The sequence below is a fragment of the Phaenicophaeus curvirostris genome, chromosome 1 (assembly GCF_032191515.1).
Source record: "Phaenicophaeus curvirostris isolate KB17595 chromosome 1, BPBGC_Pcur_1.0, whole genome shotgun sequence".
NCBI classification, from domain to species: Eukaryota; Metazoa; Chordata; class Aves; order Cuculiformes; family Cuculidae; genus Phaenicophaeus; species Phaenicophaeus curvirostris.
The window spans coordinates 19,711,782-19,732,896 of NC_091392.1; the positions used below are offsets into that span (position 1 = coordinate 19,711,782).

A 21,115-nucleotide genomic window follows, 5' to 3' on the forward strand; every position below is an offset into this window, starting at 1 on the left:
GATTTGGTGTATGTATGATTTACTGATGTTGTGCTTAATTCTCTGTATAAAAGCAGTTATGTGTTTTAATGTGTTTTAACCTTTTTTTTGCTAGGATAGTTCCTCATTTTTTTTGCAAGTGTTATTAATTGCTGTTTGTTATTTATTATGGTGACACTAACATCTCTACATAGTTTATTTTGTACTAAAGCTCTTAATTAATATTAAGTAGTAGCAAATTCTGCCAACTGGTGTTTAAATAATCCTGACACCAGAGAATGAATTGTTTTTTATGTTCAAATTGATCACCTTGGCAGCCAGCCCCTTCAAATGTGTTTTTGAGTATATGTAATACTACTACTTCGGTTTTGCACATGTATACATTGTATACCAGAGCAGAATGACTTTCATCTACAGATTTAAACAGCTGGGTTTTTTACTTAGGTCACTTCTCGCTTCTATGACCTCTAACAGGAAAGATCTGATTTCACTTTAAGAAATCAAATGGCTTAAGTTACATGTTACTTAAAAAAAGGATACGTACAGTGTTTCTGGGCAGCACAGCTGAGAGAGCTTACATAGCATCAAGGCTGAGACTAGGCTTGGTCAGAAGAGAGAATTTGGGAAGAAGATACACTTCTAGGGGACAGTGAAACAAAAACACATGCTGTGCTGGCAGCCAGACCTTAAAATCCCCATTGACTCACATTGGTGTTAGGGCATGCAAGTTTTGGAAGCAAAGGGTTGGTGATGGGAAATAAGGGTTGCTGTCCTCTCTGGAGGCAGTAAGTCCCACATTTAGTGTTGCCCTGACACCTGTCTGTCTGTTCTGCCTTGTATTTCCTCTGCCAGAAAAAGCCTGTGGCTCTCAAAGTGGCAGAGTACTAATTTCTCAAGATACTGATAAGCCTGGAGCTGGCCGTGCACTTATCCTAAGGACAATTTTATGTGATCTGTAAATAATTTGACATTAATAGTTACAGGAAGGTGAGGTCTTATGTCACAGAAGAATATTTTGAGAGAACTTGCTATTACTCCCAGCTTCCCTTCAATCGGTTTGTCAGACATTCCTTAAATGAGCCCTTGACTTTGCATCTCTCTGGCTTCCTCTCAGTCTGAGGTCAACTGTTATTCCTCTTGAGGACAGCAGTAAAATCCTGTGCTCTCTATTGATATTCATAACACTAAGCTTGGCCAGGTTTATAGTGTGTCCTTGTACAATTTTGGAAGAAATAGGATTGTTCATGAATCTTCATTTTCCGTTGTTCCTTAAAGAAGGCTGATAGCTGCATTCACTCACAGTCCACTCTTGGACATATTTGGAAGTGGGGAAGAATGGAGACAGGCTGCATCAGATCCAGCCAGATATGGAGTGGGATGGGAGAATGTGCTGCATCCATGTGAAACATGTTATGTGAGTTTCCAAGAGGCCTGGGAAGAGTTCATCACAGCCCCTCCTGGAAAAGAAAATCTTTTGTACAGCCCTTTGCACCAGAGAGCCCAGACAGACTAACTTTCACAGACATTCTCAGTTTAGACCATTTGATGTATATGGTGCTACTAGCCAATAAACCTTTTTATCATAGCTAGATCTCCAGGTACATTGTGAGAAAGAAATTGTCTATCCAGAAAGATATTGCTCATTGGAAATCTCAGCTGAGAGAGGTATCCTCAGTTAACCTGAATATGTTGAACATCCTCCCTTAAAATCTTGATATGCTCAAAAGTAGCTCTGTTAAAGTTGTGTGTGGGACAATCTGATGAGGTCAGAATCAAACTTGGATGAAGCCATTGAGTGCACCCTTAGCAAGATTGCAGACGACACTAAGCTGGGTGGAAGTGTCAATCTGCTGGAGGGTAGGGAGGCTCTGTAAAGGGATCTGGACAGGCTGGATCGCTGGGCAGAGTCCAATGGGATGAGGTTTAACAAGGCCAAATGCCAGGTCCTGCACTTGGGGCACAAAACCCCTGTGCTGTGCTACAGACTAGGAGAAGTCTGGCTAGAAAGCTGCCTGGAGGAGAAGGACCTGGGGATGTTGGTTGACAGCCGACTGAACATGAGCCAGCAGTGTGCCCAGGTGGCCAAGAAGGCCAATGGCATCTTGGCTTGTATCAGAAACGGCTTGGCCAGCAGGTCCAGGGAGGTTATTCTGCCCCTGTACTCAGCACTGGTGAGACCACACCTTGAATCCTGTGTTCAGTTCTGGGCCCCTCACCACAAGAATGATGTTGAGGCTCTGGAGCGAGTCCAGAGAAGAGCAATGAAGCTGGTGAAGGGGCTGGAGAACAAGTCTTATAAGGAATGTCTGAGGGAGTCTGGGTTGTTTAGCCTGGAGAAGAGGAGACTGAGGGGAGACCTCATTGCTCTCTCCAACTACCTGAAAGGAGGTTGTAGAGAGGAGGGTGCTGGCCTCTTCTCCCAAGTGACAGGGGACAGGACAAGGGGGAATGGCCTCAAGCTCCACCAGGGGAGGTTCAGACTGGATATCAGAAAAAGGTTTTTCACAGAAAGGGTCATTGGGCACTGGAACAGGCTACCCAGGGAGGTAGTTGAATCCCCATCCCTGCTGGTATTTAAAAGATGGGTAGACGAGGTGCTCAGGGACATGGTTTAGTGGCAGATAGGAATAGTTGGACTCAATGATCCAAGAGGTCTTTTCCAACCTGGTGATTCTATGATTCAATGAAACCTGTGTAATTGGACACTTAGGCCAAGGTACAGCTCACCAACAGCTAGGTACACTATGGGACATCAAAATTAGAAGCAGAATCACCCAGGCTCATTTAACAGTTGGTGTGGAGAGAGGTACGTAACTCTGGAGGAAAACGTTTGCTCATTTATACCACCTGGCTCTCCATTGACTTATCCATTAAATTAAGTAAGGTGAATATAGGCATAATTGGGCTAATTTTCAAAACAGGCAGCTGCCAACAGATGGATATGCCATTACATATCTGTCCAGGTAGGGGATAATGAAGAGTACAGGTCTGAGCACAGAATCACAATTGACCATAAGCTCTTTGGGATGGGGACTTTTGTATACCATATTAATACAGGATTTTTTTATAAAAGGCATGAACTTGTCTGGTTTTCAATTTAATCCTTCTGTTTGAAAATAAGACCTTTCAGTTATGGGATACATTTGAGAAACTGGGAAAACCTGGTAAAGTGAGATAGATGGAGAGTTGAATCTGAAATATATATGTTCTCCTGGGCTCACAGAACATAGATCTTCTCAAGCTGGTTGCAATCCTAGTTACGATCTTGTCTACAGGGCATTTTTCTACCTTCATATTTAACTTGAAAAAAGGAAATTTTTTCTTAGTACACCATTACCTAAGGAGAAAAAAAAACCAACCTCTGGGTTGTTTAGATGGAAGTTACCAAAGGATTTCCACAATGTAATATGATAAATAGGTAGAGCAGTGCCTCAGGACTCTGGAGATGTGGGACTCTGCTTTTGTCACTGGTACTCCCAGATGCCTTTCCCTGGGAGGTCATGTCACCTCACTGTTGTGCCACTGCATCCAGGTGTAACAAGGCTCAAATTCCTGAGAAAATTCTTATGAAGTGAATGGAAGTGGTAGTCCTGTGTCATTGCAGATTCGTATTTATCACTCATTCGCAATAGAATATTGCCTATTATGCAAATTCTTTGTAAAAAAGAGAGATATTACACTTACAGGTCTGAAAAGTGCAGGGTCTCTCACTAAGTGGCTCTGAGTCCTCTTTCCTTGTAAACAGAGGAAGATTAACATTATGTGTTTACCTGATAAAAAACAACATGCTCTTCCCAGCAACTAGTAAGTACCTGCTCCTACAGCAGCAGCATTACTGTGAATGACCTCATTCATTTACAGTCCTGATCCTATTCTGACAACAAATCCCATCTGTGTGTGTTTGTTTTCTAAAGAAAAGCATTAGTCCAGTGTGAGGTGTTTGGGTTGAAGCGGCTCACTGATATCCACCGATGTTATATTTACAGGACTAAAATTGTAGTACTTGATGACTCCATTGTTTGCTAGCTGGAGAGTGAGTTCATTAGTTTCAGGAACCCAAATGTTTACAACCAGTTGCTACTAGAAACTGTTTTGATTCTGTATTGGAAACCACAATCACATAGACAACCGTTAAGTCGGCTGCCCAGGGAGACCTGGACTTTCTGTTTCTCCCTTGTAATCCCCCTGTTTACTCTGCTCCAGTCTGGAGGAGATGAGAATGTTTACTACTGCAGTACTTCAAAGCCTCCTTATTTTTTGCCTTCACCATGAAAAGGAGATTAAGAAGTACTAATCATTACCAGAACTAAGGATTTTTTTTTTCATATTAGGAGCTGCTTTACAAGGGACATGGTGGATTACTTCAGCTGGGTTCAGTGCTGTGTGGAGTGAGGCTTTCATCCATGTATTTCTCCTGTCTCTGGACAGCCTTCATCTATGTCACTTACAGAGAACATAGGAATGCATGGAATTACTTGTGTATGTTACTACCTATAATTTTTTTATCTCAGAGGTACTAAAGCTGTTATAAATTGCTGTAAACCTGTTTGTCTGAAGCCGTGAAAGAGGATGAGCTTACTCTTAATACAGAACATTGAAGCAGGAGAAAAGCAGCCCAGAATGCCTGGAGAGGTATGGAGGCTCCTGCCAAGCCAGTGAATGCTCTGCCTGCATCTGCTTTTTAAAAAAAAAGAAATTAACAGGATGGACCAGAACTCTATTGCGTGTCAGTTATATAACAGTTTATAAATTTTCTGTTTAAAAATAAGCTGTGAAGTTTTACTGTTGAAGTGAATATAATGTTGGCATTCATGTTTGAAAGCAAACAGGCAAAACATACCCTGGGTGGGGGAGTCCCCTTGCCTGCTGCAGATGGCTTCTTGGAAAAACCAGAAGAAAAGGAAAAGAAAATAAAAAGAAAAAAAAAGGAAAACTACATTTGACTAGGGAAATGTTTCTTTTGTAGGCAGAGCATTTAATAAGGGACTTAATTTTACCCTGAACAACATCTGAAACCTTGGAGGGGTGAGTGGGAGATGTAGCTAGTAGTTCAGGGTCTGGGCAACAACCTATAGTCAAGAGCCCCAACAGCAGAACAGCTGCAGATCATCCACTGTACCAATGTATGTCACTGAGTCTGGATCACTTCAGCTGAAGTCATCCATGGAACCTACTAAAGGTATCCATATCACAGGAGATCCTGCCAACCTGGGCAATGAACTAAGAGTCAGTGCAATGAAAAGGGGAAGAGAGCAGTTTCCACACCTTGGCTGTGTGGAAAGGATCAGGAAATCAGCAGAAAATGGTAATCCTGCATGCTGTCATTTAATACTTCTTTCCCAGACCTGCTGTGTCATTGTGTTTTCCTTTTGTACCCAGTAAACCATGTTGGTTTAAACCACATTAGTCTCACTGTTTAAACACAGGGAAGTGATAATTGCTGAATTACCAGTGTAAGAAAGTTATTCAAGTTTTTAAGTAGGAGTTCACAAGAGCACTGTTTAAATATTTGTAAAAACACTTAAATCTTGAACACACCATCATGGCACAAAGTGTGCACAAGCTTTTCCATTGAGAATGAACTAGTCTCTTTCCTTTTATTTTTTTTTTTTAAATTCAGGGAGTTTGGCACTGCAGGTCTGAAGTTTTCTCACTTTGAATGGTGTTTTTCTCCCTGACTTCCAGGATAAGTTTGGGGAAAATGGAAGTACCACAAGCTCTTAGCCACATTTTGGATTGAATACTGATTTCCCAATGAAAAGACTCTGTTGATGTTTCTAAGCAGCATCGTCACTCCAGTCATCAAAGGAATTGCTACTCCACCACTTTACAGACAGAGCAAGCACCATATGTCTCCTCCCCTTTGTCATGCCAGTGAAGCCTGCTGTGGCAGCTCTAAACCCTCATCTGAACAGCAGTAGAACTCAGTCTGCAAAATAATGGTTCTATAGCCTATTATGTGAGGCAGGGCTGTCAGCTGCTTCTTCCACTAACTTTTCTTCTTTTCCTTTACTGGGTGATGTGTAACAGATTTCCCTTCTCTAATAAAGAGTGCTATAAGGACTGTATAGATGAAGTCAGAAAAGAAGTTGATTTTCAGACAATATTCTGGATAAAAAACTTTTCCTAGAATTTTTTTAAACATTAACCATATTATTGCTATTTTTACCTTGTAATTTTTCTGTGGTAGGCAATTCTAATGTGAATGGGTGCATATTCATTACTTGCCATCTATCTCATGACCTATATCAGTCATTTGTTTTCCAGACTTGAACTGTATGTTGTATTTGAGCTTGCTATTGTTCCAGCTGGTGTTGAAACACAGTTTTTTTAGTTAAAGATTTCCAAAGTTAAAGATGCTCATTTTGGACTGCAAACTGATGTAAGATGTAGCTCACACAAATCTGTACCTGCAATTTAAAGAGGCCACAGGAATTCTATTTTACTATTTATATGTGAAGTAAGCATATTCTATCTCACATTCCATCTTTGATCCTCAAAGTATGTGTATGCAGAAGAAGGAACTGCAGGGTGTACTGTTAAAAAATATAGAGCTGGATTGCTGTCTCTCACAGAAAAATATGCTGCAGGAAAAAGACTTTTGCATTCAAATAGATCCCCAATATTTTCACACAGACTGGAGTTTCCATATTTTCATGGAAAATGAGTCTGCACAAGCCCTGCCCAAAATAAACCTTGTGATCCAACCCACATGGAGCAGGTCTCCATCTAGAGAAAGCTGAGACCTGGCATTCCTCACTGGGTTCCTCAGTACACTGGTTTATTTGTAATCCCATTAATAAGGACACCAGAGTTAGAGAAAGAAATAGCAGGAGATGAACTCAGTCTGCCTGTCTGAATGCTTGTTTTCTTGTTTCTGTTTTTTAACTGCCTTCTTGTCTTTTTAAAAAACTGTTAATTGCTGTCTGACTGTTTGTTGCTTTGTCCTATTTGCTTAGATTTGACATAATTTTCCTATTCCTTTTTCAAGGAATTCCTCTTTATCTGTCCACTCTGCTTCAAGTCTCACTTCTTGCCTGAGTCCTCCTTTCCCACTGACATACAGTATAAGCAAAGCATCTTGAACTTTAAAAAGGCTCCCTTGCCTAAATACTTGTTTACTTCTGAATCCTCCCTCTGCTTCCTCATGTGCCATTGGTTCATACTGAGGATCGTTGATGCCAGTGTCACGCTGAGTCATCTGGCAGAGGACAGAAATGAAGGTCTGCTCAGGTTATGTGAGGCCAGTACAGCCATTCCAGCTCTTGACGTCCGCTGTCCATGTTGCTGCATGTTCCCATTAAGTTTTACCACGTGAAAGCTGCAAATGGCAGTGTATAGATGTTGTTCCAGATGGAATATGGGTCAGCTCGAGTACTACTCAAAAATTGGTAATGGTGAGATAAAGCAGAGATAGTATGGAACCCAAATTACCTGTACCTACAAGGCACATCCACATTGCAGCAGCTGTAGGCTGTGACTCTCTTCCACTCATTAAAGGGGAAAGTTGCATATGTTTTCCCAAGAGAATACATAACATAGAGATGAAGTACATGTGTCTGTCCTTCCTGTTCTTTAAACTTTCTGCTTCAGTTAAGCCCTTCCTTTTGTTCTTGTCATTTGTGGGTTGTAGGTCTTGTAGAACAAGACCTTGTTGTGTTTGTGTAGGACATCAAGTGATGGGGTCCCCTAGCCTGGCTAGAATAGTATAGATGCTATTACAGTGCTCCTCCTATTAATACCCTCAAAAAGATGACTAGTTTTGGGGGCTAGGTAGGAAGCTGGTAAAACTCATGCTTAAAGGCATCTGGGAGATGTTGTTGTAGGGGAAGAAGAAGGTGTATTGACTTGATTTTTTAAGCAGTTTTTCCTGCCTCTTGGTTCAGTGGCTGGAAGAGTGCCCACTCTGGAAAGTAAGGATAAAACTGAAGCTTTTCCAATTTTTTTTTTTTTTTTTTGTAGCTGGCACACACTTTAGATAGAGCTTTTAACTTAATTAAATCAACCATTTAACCCCCTTCCTTAATTATGTGCTTTGGAGAATTTGCAAGAAAATTTATCCTAAGTAGAATGCTAAAATGAGCATCAGACAAATACCACCCCAAACAGGAAATCATGTGAACACCTTGGTGGTACACCTACTCTCTCCCATTTCAGAACAACATACTGAGACTATGCACTGTCTGCCACGAAAACACTGAGGACATTTTGTTCAGCTGCCTGGGATTCACACACAATGGTACTTTCTAAAGTAGAATTATTCATCTGGGACATCTTTGCACATAAGAGCAGGCATTCATTTAGGCCACTGTAACAGCTGCAAAACAGTTTCCACTATAACCTCCTTCTTCTTCTTTCTTGTGTTCATAGCCTTCCAAAGCAAGAGAAATTTAGGCTGTGGGGTTTTTTTTTGTTGCTTTTTTTTTTTTGCTAGGATGAATCCTTTCTGGAACAGAGTTTTTTCTTACAAAAGGCAACAAAATTAGTCAATTTTGTCTTGCAAAGCAAAAAAACCTACATTTTTTTTTCCATGATGAAAACTGTAAATATATTTCTTGCTTCTCTTGTCAATATATAATGAAATCTATGCAATTAAAATCACAGGATGTCAGGAAACAACTTCAGTAAATACAATGGACATGCATCTTTTTCTATTGTGGTTACAATATCATTTTGCTGTTTAACTGGAGACCTTTTTCCTTTCCCCATGTCTCCAGAATGCTCTATTTATTATACTTATAAGTAATTCCTTTATCATTGAAGAGCAGTCTCAAAAGAAATTGAGTACATGTGTCAGTGGCTTCCTAGTCCTGATTAGACCAGTATATTTTATTGCTTAATACTCTTTTATAATATCACCATCCTCTGATTGCAGTGACCTTGGCTTGGGGTTAGACACCCACTTAACCACTCTCTTACTCCCCCCTCTGCAACAGGACAGGAGGAGAAAAAAAGAAGAAAAGATCATAAATCAAGGTAAAGACAGGAAGATCAGGTGTCAGTTACCCTCATGGGCAAACCAGACTCAACCTGGGGAAGATTAATTGAATCTATTCCCAGTTAAAATAGGTTTGGATAGTCAGAAGAAAGGACAAAGTAAAACACCTTCCTTCCACCATGTTTACCAAAGTTCATCTTTGCCCCTTCATTCTTAACTCAGAAGAGAAGACAAAACTCCTTTTGTCTTATCTCTTTTGGTGTCTTGTCAGCTGTAGACAATTCAAGAGAGAAAGGATCTTAATTCATGATTATCTGTCTAGCATAATGCTCTCTAGTTTCACTTGAGTATCCACTAGTCATGTTTACCACACCAGAGATATCCCTTGCATGGTCTTCTATTTCAGCAAAACTCATAAATCGAGATTTGTTTCAAATTTAGGAAAAGGAGGATGTCAGTTTTTAGCTACAGATGACAGAAAATCAAATGCCAAGTTTTAACCATAAACAAGGCTAATGCTGAAGATAAGCACTTTCTTGGATGTAACATCTGAGTAATTATTCCGTAGTCTAGTGTCTGAGATAGTCACTAAGATCAGTCATACTAACTCTGAATTATCTTCAGACAAATACATTTTTTATTTTGCTTTAAAATTGTTCATAAAAATGTTGTATAAATTTATCCTTAATTGCTTTATTATTTATTTGAATTTTTCATTCATTGATCATTCTTAATTAGAGGAGTTATTTTATTCCTTAACTAGATGTCTCGAGCAGTAAAACTTATTTCCCATTTCAGTCAAAATCTTTCTTATTCAAGAACTGATTTTAATTTCGGAGTCCTCCTCATCTACTTTTTCTGACAATATGCTTAAAAAGCGTTCAGGTATACAAGTATTTCTAGAAACAAGTATAATGTTAGATGGGTAAATAAGTGAAGCTGTCATTGAGAATTTTTTCAGCTCTAGTTAAATATATGGCAATAAACAGTGTAAAAAATATAGTCATCATTCTCTTGAATAAACAGAAACATCTGTTCTTATAATCAAAGGAAATGAAGCTATTTTTAGCAGTCATATTTATTTATTTTTTATTAGTAAACTCTGCCAATTCCTAGAATTGGAGCCTCACAATCATATTCTATGCTTGTCTTTTTTAAGTGTATCCATCCATTCATTCATGTGCAGGTTTCATGCAAACTCTGTCCAGGAATGCTTTTTTGTTACTTCAGGTGTTCTTTCCAAAGGTATAATTAAGTCACAGTAGGTGAATAATAATAGTAATAATACCTCCTTCCCCCTTAAAAAAAATCCCCAAAACCAAATAACCAAAAAAATCCCAAACCCAACCCCCAACAGTTTTTTAGGAGAATACTTATTTCTGAGTTGTACCCACTAGTGCTATAATGCCAAATTTCACCATCTTATTTATTTGAAGTTAAGGTGACGTAAATGATAAAGTGAAAGTTGTAATGTGTAGCAGATTTTTTGTGTCCTATCTTCCCGTCTTGAAAAGAAATAGATTATTAAAGATATCACTTTTGAAGAGGGCTTTTTCTCCAGGCTTTTACTGTGACCACTAAGACACAAAATTTCTCAATTCTAGTCTGAAGGATATTTTACACATTAAACTTCACAAGGAGCCCTCTATCCTGTGACAAACACTGCATATTCACAGTTGATCTTTTTTGAAAGGATTTTAAGCTCCTCCTTGTCCCTGATACTGAAACAGGGAGCTACGTGGCAGCACCACTTGTCTGTGAGGAGGTGTGGGATGTAAACTATGGAACAAACCTGAGGTGCAGAAGGTGGAACAACACTGACCATATGCTGATGAAAGAATGTCATAGTCACAGAAAAGTGTTAGTTGTCAAGGACTTCTGGAGGTTGTCTGGTCAAACCTTGAAAGAGGTTTTTGACCTAATGTCAAAACAAGGGTAGATTGTGCAGGGCATGGTCTCATGAGTTGTTTCAAGTTCTTCTTATGAGTTTGTTAACTTCTTTCTTCTGCTAGTAAGATGCTCTTCAGAAGGTATTGAGTGAAATGCCATACACAACATATATAATCCCCTCTATTCCAAAGAACATATACATAAATCTTTGCTTTTCAGTTATTCTTCCTGCACTACTCTATCAGATGTAAGCAATTCTGTTCAAAGGTAACAATTATGTAAAATTACCTTTCACATTTTATATGAAAATATATGTGTTTACTTTGTGCCCTGCATCTTCTAGGTGCTGTATAATTTCATATTCACACAGTTACAAATGATTTTCACAGGCATGCTTTTGGTGGGAAGGCAGGTGAGGAAGACAGAATATGTCCCCCAGTGTGCAGGGAAGAGCCAATTTCAACATGATGATGCAGCAGTGGCTGCTATTCTTGTACATGCATTAACATTCAGTGTTTGTACACAATGCACTTGGGTGTTTTGACCTTAAAGTTTGCTACTTCTGCTTCCACAAACCGTCAATGGAACCCCCAAATACTTATTCTGTATAACCACTGACTTAAGCATGCACAGGATAACACCATGTCTCATCTCTAATTCCTCTGGGGACTGAAGAACACTCACAGAGGCTTTTTTAGGGTTTTGCACTGAGTTGAATTCCCTCTCTGCTACTCATCCCCAAATAAGCTTGTAATCTAATCTTTCTTGCACAGCAATATATGAGAAATATCCAGGAAGGCTTACAAAAGAATCTGGAAAATATTAAGTTCAAGCCAAACTGTGGCATTAACAATGCATTTCCACTGTGTTTTATTCAGGCTCCTATTTAATGAACACACCTTGCCTGAATTTCAGCTCTCCATCAAATGGCAATGTTTTAATCCACCGGGTTGTCAGAGGGTGGCAATGTAAGAACACAAAATAAGCACATGGCGAATTAGCAAGAGCTTCTCCAGGCTGGGAGCAGCCAGGTTTCCTGACAGAGCAACAGCCTTTGCTTTGTTTACTACCATCACACTTAGATTTCTGTGAACTCCATGCAAAGCAAGACAGGGTAGTCCTGAAGAGGCAGCATGCTTCCTACAGGACTGTCTCATACACAGAAAACCTTCCAGATAAGAGACAAACACAATCCTCTTATTTATATTTCAGCCATGCTCATCCCAGACTGAATTTTTTCCAGACTTGCCAGAAGAAATAGAGGAGGAAGCCTCATGATGTGCTGCCTGGAAACATTCCTCAGCCTTGCCTTTCTGCATCCCATGAAGCTTACCTTGCCGTGTTAGTAGTTTTTTGATGGATCTACACAGAGTTGCAGGACTTGTCAGGTAGATGCCTATTACAGCAAAAAATGGCAAAACCAGTCCAAGGGTGCTGGTGATTCCTCTTGATGTCACCTTCTCTGACTGTGCTCACATCTCTCCTCTAATTAACTATGCAGTCATATGTGATCATGGTGCTAAGAGCCTCCAGGTGTTCCTGGGCAGCAGCTTTCTCCTAAACCTTACAGTGACAGTGATTAGGTACATCCTTACCTCTTTTCAGTAAAACATTCCCGTGGTGAGCTGTGCTGTGTGATGGCTTGTATGAAAAGAACTGAAATACTTTGCTTCATGCAAATTTGGCTTGAAGGATTGAAGTACATCTGACTTTACCATGAGAAGGAATACCTGGGAAAATTAGCACTTTCTGTTGTTCATATATACACATGTACAAGGTATTAACAGTGTACGAGTAGGACACCTAAACCTGCCATTTTTCCCAGCAAATAATTGTCAGGTTTGCCTTTCAAAGTAAAAGTTATCTTTTGTCTTGACTCCTGCTGGTAGGGGTTTGTACCAGTAGATGGGGCAGAGGTACTGGAGTGGCTAAGGGGAGTATACACAGGGAACACCTCCTGGGCTGGAAAAGGTTTTCTGTCAGATCGTTGTGCGTTGGCACAGAGCAGAGGGAGGGTGCTCTTTCACAGACTGAAGCAAGAGAAATGTTTGCTCATGTTTCTGGAGTATCTTTAATTTTGTAAAAATCACACATGGGACCATTATGACTGTTACTCTTCTCCCAGTAGGACTGGGATTAAGGCTGTGTTCCAGTGCCTGCTGAGATGAGTCACTATTCGTTATATCTCTTATGGTGGCTAAGAATAAATTTTGTTGTCAGTGCTGCAGCATCTTCAGAATAAGTGCTGTCCCCTTTGTACTTACAGAAGAGCTGAGATTGCAAGAGGAATGTGTCTAGTTCTTTTCTGAACATAGTCCCAAATTTTTGCATTTGAATTATATATCTTGGACAAACAAGATATAAACATGAAGGGAATTTGTCACAACATCTTTCAGTAAATTCATATATCAAAGTGTATTTTTCCTGAAAACATTTTACTGTTGTCAATGCATGTACCACATCTAATTTATAGGGTGATGTCTCTTGGAACAGCAACTCATCTTTTCCTTATAAAGCACCATGCACAAAAAAAGTATTAATAAAGGAATAATAATGGGATCTGATTGTCTCTTAGGGACTGGGGCAGGGATAATTGATTCTGTTCCAGAAACTAGAAAAGACAGTATAGTTTGTCTCTATCTTGGATAAGGCTCTGGGCTGATAATGCAGGATGTGTAAAGTACAGAGGCCCATGGATGCAGGCTCAAAGCAATCAGATCTTAAAATATAAATCATAGGTCAGAACCCCAAAGAAAATGTATTATCAATGCAAAAAGTTTTGCATTACCTCCAGTTGAGATTATGACCCAAAATACAGTTAATCTCATGAGATACTGCAAGAATGCTATTCCACTGGAAAAGGAGAGCACAGAGGAACAGTTATTTGGCCAAGAAATTAATTTCACTTCTGAATATGGAAGTAAACTTATTTCTTTGCTACAGACTAATCAATCCACACGAACAGATGAATTAGATGATCTTTAAGGCCCCTTCCAATCCAAACCATTCTATGATTCTGTGAAGAGTTAAGCCTAGATCAAATATGAGAAGTTTTCAAGTCTTATTTCCTGATCCTTCTGCTGATTATCTGAGGCTAGAAGTTAGCAGTCTATTGATATAGGTGGGGGAAAGACACAGAGTTTTGTGCTTCTCAGCAAAGAAACACAGAATTTGAATATCGAGCTGTAAGCTGCTTAAATCAGTCTCTGTCCACTACAGCATATATATTACTACAGTCTGTTATTGTCATAGCACGTCGCTACTTAATGTTTGAAACAAGAAATACTTTTAAATAATCAATATGAGTGTATTGCAGACAAATTAGTTCACACATTTTAATTCTTAAATAATATAATTCTTAGCAGATGCCCATAATTACCGATAGAGATGTAAAAATGCAATAAAAGAACATGTGTGGAGTTTGCTTATATTCACTCTCAGATCTACCATATTAATGTAATTATATGCTTTAGTTTAGGGCAAGCTTGACAACTTCTTCATTCTTTCAGTTAATATCACATATTTGTAGCTTAAGCAAAATAGAAAATGACAGGAGAGTGGACAAGCTGTTTATATGAGCTAAAGAAATAATTGTCAGATTATTCATGGCACTGTAAAGAGTAGGAATGATAAGCAGCCCAGCTATTATAATGTGATCAGCTAATGTTAGTCAAGCATTGTGAAGATAGAAAGAACTCCACAAAGATTAAACATAGCTATTATCACTGTTAATGCAGAGTGATAGAAGGCAGTGAAACCTCCTAGCATGAGCTGCATAAAGCTTGCAGAAGCTGAAATTTATAACTGAGAGATTTGCAGATGGGATAAAGACCATTACCAGCTGGTGAGCTCTTTCTGCTTGTTCCTTGCTGAGGTCTGAGTAGGTGGACATTTGAAAAGATAACTCATAGATAGTGGCAGAGATGTAGAATATATCACAGTAGGAGGGACAAATGTGGGTCAAACTGTGCAGCAGCCTGCTTCCCTCCAGATGCCCTCTGGGTCCTCTAGTCCCATACAAGGAGCAGCAACCCTGAGAGCTACAGTTTGCTACTCACAGCACTCTGTGGACCTGGCAGGCCTTTGAATGTAATCCATATAGGCACAACCATCCTGGAAACATTAACTTCCTTTGGCTGCAGCCTTGTATTTTGAGGTATCTTGATATTTATGCCATGGATTGTTACTTTAGGCAAAATTTCTTCTATGTACTGCATAAAACAAAAGATGTTTCCCTAGGATTGTTTGTTCCATCAATGTATTGTTACGTGGAAGTAACTGAAAATAAGCATTTTTAACTCTAAAAGAAATTTTTGTATTTTAAAAGCATTACTGTTCCATCCTGCAAAACAAATGAGCCACAAACTCTTGCTGTACCAAATACTAATGCCAATTCTAATGCCAATTCTAATTCTAATGCTAATGCTAATGCTAATACTAATACTACTAATGAATCACTTCACAATATTGATGGTTTTTATTCAGTTTGAAAAAAATTGAAATAAATAAATTTATTTGAAATATATAATTACAGGAAAAATGTGTATTTTTATAAAAACCTATTTTGCCAAGTTTGTCATCTAGCTCTTCCATGTGAAGTGTCTCTTATGAACAGCATTGGAAAAACACCCAGTCTTCCAGAAAAAAAAACAAACAAAAAGCCAAACCTACTAAGGAGGGGTGAATGGAGACAGTTAGGAATCAGAGATGATCTTAAAACATAGGTTCAAATTTAGGAGACAATGCTGCATGACCAGGGCCTCAGTTTCTTCTCAAGTGGCAAACTCTTATATTTTTAAAGTTTCAGGGAAATATTTTCAAAGAATATGAAGATACCTGCTCCAGCTGGGGTGCTGGAGTGTCTTCACCTTTCAGATTTATTGTTAATATCTCTGATGGACTGGGCATCAATAGTATTTTGCAGATTCTCTAAATGGAGAAATCTCCATCCCAAAGTCTCATGCATGTGGGCAGGAATAGCACAGAGATGAGGGAGGATAAAAAGAGTAAGAAGAGGAGTACTGGAAAGCTGATTTACCACATGACATTTGGAGATCTTTCCAGCTGCTGGTGAATCTTACCACTCACTTCAGACCTTTCAGTTCATTGAGAGCTGACATTCAGAATAACAGCATTATAATGGCTCTTAAAAGAGCTCTGAGACAAAATCTGAAGTGATTCAGAGGGTGATTCACTTATATTGATAGCAAAATATCAGCAGTAGCTAAACATGACAGATACAGTGTGTACAGAGGCAGCCAAGCCAAGTCTAAATTGGAGTTTTGAGCATGCATTTGTGATTTAGTCATCTGGATAACAGGCTGCAGGCTGTGAGAAACCAATATTAACTGAAGAGCATTACATTATCTCCAGTGTGAGTAGTCCTAAAGGTACAAAATGTTTGTCCCTTTAAAACTGACTGTTGTCAATGTTGGGGTGTGATTCAGACTAATAATTTAACAGATGACCTCTGTCATTGTTTTCCAGCTAATTTGTATTACAAGAACTGAATTTAATTCAACTCAAGCTTCCTATACGTTACAGAATTTGGCACCTGTACTTCCACAGATTCATCATTTGTGATGACAAAATTGAGTAGCAAGAGCACCACAGGTCAAACCATCTGTAACAGCACTGCATGTCCTCGCTTTTCACACTTTTGTTGCTAAAAGACTGTGTGTGTCTTTTGACACCTTTTGATACAATACACTGAGAGACGTGGAAGTACTATATCACAAGAAGAACAGTAACCCTGCTAGTGAGCCACGTATGTTCCCCCTGCAGAGCCTATGACTTTGGACAATGGTTGAAATGGAGGTGATAGGAGGGAGGAAGTAGGAGACCAGCAGTTTCCTAAGCTGCAGTGGGAGCCACTTCGGGAAGCTTAACATAAGACCATAAACAGTGTTCACTGTGATGTTGGCGTATAATGGGGTGCCTTCCAGTAATGTACTAAGAACATATTATTCCTGAAGCTGGACACAGGGGCCATGATAAATTGGGATGTCAGGGTTAAGTTGCTCAAATATTTGGATAGATATGACTATCTGGGTAATTTTACTGGAAGGTATTTATTTTTTAATCAGAAATTACATGGAAGTGTTCAAGTGTTTGATGGTAACGGTTGGACTTGATGATCCGGTGGGTCTCTTCCAACCTGGTTGTTCTGTGATTCTGTGATTCTGTGAAGTGTACCATGAATGCTGAAAGTGGACAAACAAAACAATTAGGTGGAATGAAACAGAGCAAACTGCAATATTAAAAGACAGCCTCCAACCTGTAAATAACATAGACTGGTCCCTCAATGACTGTATGATACCCTTTCTTTTCAGCAGCATTCATCTCTCTCAGTGTGCAAATAAATCTTTGGACTAACTCACGGAAAGCTTTGCAAGGGCACCCTCATAGCGGACAAGAGAGACAGTCAGTGAAAACATGTTTCTGATTCACCTTGCATGTTTTATTAATTATATTAAATTAATACTGAAAATGAAGCAAAGAAAGGCCATTCTGCTTATGAGAAGACCTTGGTAGTAAAAACCCGCTGTACCATTGCCATGGCATGTTAAACAAGCATACTTCCTCATAACAACATAGAAGGGAGATTGGGCAGGGGTTATGGACCTATGAAAGATCTGTAGAAGGAAAGACTACATTTCTATCAGTAAAATGATAAATTCTGGTGTTTTTCTTAGGCTTTGCAGCCAACACAGCTCACAGTTATAATATTGAAAAGAACAGGGTGCCTCCATCCAAACTACATACCTGAAAAGGCCCCTCTAATGCCAGGGGAGTATCCAGTTTGGCAGAGGTCTTATCCCAGGGATATGACCTCCCAGAGAGGTCCTATCCCTACCCTTCTGGCAGCATAGCAAGATGTAGAGGAGAAAATTCCAGTGCTTGAAAGTATTGTCTGACACTGTTTACTCTGCTGGAGAGATACAATCAAAGAGTACTGAAGCATCCGTTCATTGCTGTTTCCCCGATGTAGCTGTGGCAGGATAAGTGTAGCTATGACTTGGCATCAAAACACTTGTTCTACCTACTTTGTTGTTCTGTAAACTTAGGCCAAGTTCCCCTGTACACATAAAGCTTTTTTTATTGAATCCTTTTCTTTCCTATGGTCTTTCCCTCTCTTTGTTGTACAGTACCCTCAATAATAAACCACCCCTCTTCAATAAAAGAAAACTTCTCTGTTCCTCAGTTTGGGGATTTTCCTTTTTTGTGTGCACTTCCCCAGAGAAAAACAGATTTTCCATTAAGTATTCTCTTCACTTCAGCCACTGTTCATCCACTTGTTAATGACATTTTTACTTGTGCTGTAACTTTTTCCAAAAGGGTGGGGAGAAGTGTTGGAAAATCATCTGATGCTAGCTGTACATTGAAGCATTTAATAACATAACAATTCCACAACAAGAATCAAGATTATTTAAATTACCTTTTGGATAAATTCCTCAAAATACCGGGTTACACTCACTTGGCCTAATCTTGGCCTAGAGAGCAGCTCTTCATTCTCTGTTCCCCAAACTGAACTTTCATTGTTTAATTTGAATTTTTTTAGCTATCTTGTCTTAAATAAATGTGTTGAGCTGACTTTTCATCTAGGAAATATTGAGCCAGTAACACAAAGAACTCTGGCAGAATTTCTTTTGCCAATTAAAAGAGAGTTTCTAGAAGCACAAAAGATTTGTCTTCTTTGATATGAAACAAGAAATTTCTTATGTAAATTGGTTTCTCACAAATGAGGGTCTTAATGCTGATACATGACTCTGATGGGTAATCAAATAATAAACATTTTCATTTAGTACAGACATAGTGCTATATCATTTGAATAATAGCCTTAATGAACAGGCATGTGTAGTTTTGCAAAAAAAAAATATGTGATGAAACTCTCAAATGTCACATTAAGAAACCATCAATCTAAATTATATCATTAAATCCTGGCTTTTCATCTTCCATGAAAAAAAATATGAGTGGTTCAGGTTAGAAATGCAAGCAAAAATATGGAATTTGGATTCTTGATTGGAATTAAAATGAATATTAGGACAGATCCTATGTCCCTTTCCATATTAGTAACATTCAAACATATATCATTTATCTCATGAGATATGATATTCCCCTTCAAAAGTCCAGTTTGTATACTTAGAGTTTCTATATGCCTCATGACTACAATGAACCCTGAAATATGAGAGAAACTTATTCATTTAGTTCCAAATTTAGAAAACAAACTGAAAAAAATCTAAGTAAAGAAATCACTGCTTTCCCCCACCAATACTTGTTGAGTTCCACACTACTCTTCAGGTCTCTTTGCATTTCCATTAGCTCAGGAATGCTTTTGCAGCAGCAGGATACAACTCTTAAGCTCTGTGAGGTTCTGTGAACTAGAGCAGCTGCTGCGCAGTATTACAAGTGCAGTGAGCTACCTGCATGGTGTCTACAGACTCTAAAGCAAAAACATATATGGAACTCCTTGTATTACATACCTTGTATGTTAGATCAACCAATAACGTTGAATTAGTTCTCTCGAAACATGCAGTTTTCTTAAAGGCCCTGGGCTTTTTATTTTTCCTCATTGCACACTTCATTTTTAAATTACTAGTATATGTTCAGTTTAAAAAAAAGATGTAATGGAAACCAAATGTTACAATGCCTTTTCCACTTAGCATTGTAACAGGATTTTTCACTGTAAGGAAGGAAAATAGTCTGACTGACCATTTCCAGGAAATTGACTACTTTTTTTAAACTTTACTTCCAGTGCAATCTGTATTTCTTCTGTGCAAAACATGATACATGGCAAATAATAAAGGGTGGCTACCTGACACATATGTTTTTACTCAAGTCCAGGCAGAAGGGTAAATGATTAATCTATTTTTAAATGATGCTGCAACAGTAGACCTAGTATGTCATCTTTTTACTGATTTATATAAAAAAAAAAAACCTTAAAAAAAATCAGAAGATCAGAACCTTAGCATGCCACTGGTAGCTATATGCTCATGTAAACTATCAAAGAATCTAGCTGAATCTTAAATCTGACTGAATTCACAAGACTCATTGTTATGTATGTTTTTAGCCTAGGCAGTTGAAGGACATGTGAAATAATTATATATTACAAAAATGTTACCCAAAGGATCCATATTTAAAATTTCTTATAAGTAAAAATAATAACACTAAAATTAAGACAGAGGCAACAAAAAAAATATTACAAAAGTGACAGTAATTAAGATGATTCAGAAATTCATGTCATCTTCAGGTTATTTTCTCCAGCACTTCAGAAGAGTAAAACAGGAGCCATAATGCAGTGACAAATAACAAATAACAGTGAGACGACCTTTTTGTACTTGCAGATACATTTTACAAGAGGTCACCTCCAGGTTTAACTTCACACCATAAAATGCAAAATAAGAGAAATAAATAACATGCAACTTTGTGTGCAAAATTACAGCACCTAGGCACTGGCCTTCATGGCTTTGCAGCTTCCCTTGAGAGCCTGAGCACACGTCCTCCTCCAGCCTCCTCCCATGCTCAGGCCTTCAGGAGTAAATACTCCTCCCCTGTTTCTCGTGGAGTAACGCTCCAAGCTGAGACTGCCTGTATTTGCTGTATCAAACAGTGACCCATGGGTAGCAAGTTGTACAAGGTGCTTGTTCTCTGATGGACATAAATAGTTTTTTTAACAAAGATCTCTGATTTCCTTGTGAAGGCTGAAATATCCCAAAACACAGATCTCATGCTGTTCATTATAAAGCTTTTAAGGAAAACAGAAAAAGTCTTGAAAAACTTAGCAAGGCTCTAATGGCACAAATTCAAACAACTTGACTGAAATTCAAGTAGCAAAACTTGTGTGCTTTTCTCTGAAACTCTGCTGGGAGCACAGAAAAATTCCCATCCATCCACAATACATATGAATCTATGTTAAATAAACTCAATTGCCTACATTTTTTCAGATATTACTTCCCTCATTAACATGATAGCAACTTATGCAAGAACTTTTCATAGTCTATATATCAGTTAGCTCTGTAAATATGACATAATTTGCATTGAGGTGCTAGGATTGAGTCGCACACCATGCAGGATGGTCAGGGTAGATTACTTTTGTCTGCTTATTCCCTGTGTGAAAAGCCTGACTCCCAAGACGCTCTGCCATGAGAAGCAATCATGCTGAGAAAAATGATCAGGACTTGTAAGATCTCTAAAAGCTGCTGAAAAAAAAATCCATCTTCATAATCTGTTGTCTCTAAAACTGTGGGTGGCAGCAGTGTCCAGGCAGAGGGAATTTTTTGAAGCCTCCCCCCAGGGCTCTGACCTCCA

General features: G+C 38.8%; 1 long non-coding RNA gene across 1 annotated transcript in view; it reads right to left on the minus strand.

The window, feature by feature from the left end:
* Positions 1-16,777: 16,777 nt before the first annotated feature.
* The window catches only part of LOC138716836 (uncharacterized), a 43,958-nt gene continuing 39,620 nt past the window's right edge, over positions 16,778-21,115 (minus strand). The window contains exon 3 of the long non-coding RNA XR_011336752.1: positions 16,778-17,010. This is a non-coding gene — a long non-coding RNA (uncharacterized lncRNA). The remainder of the gene's footprint in view (positions 17,011-21,115) is intronic.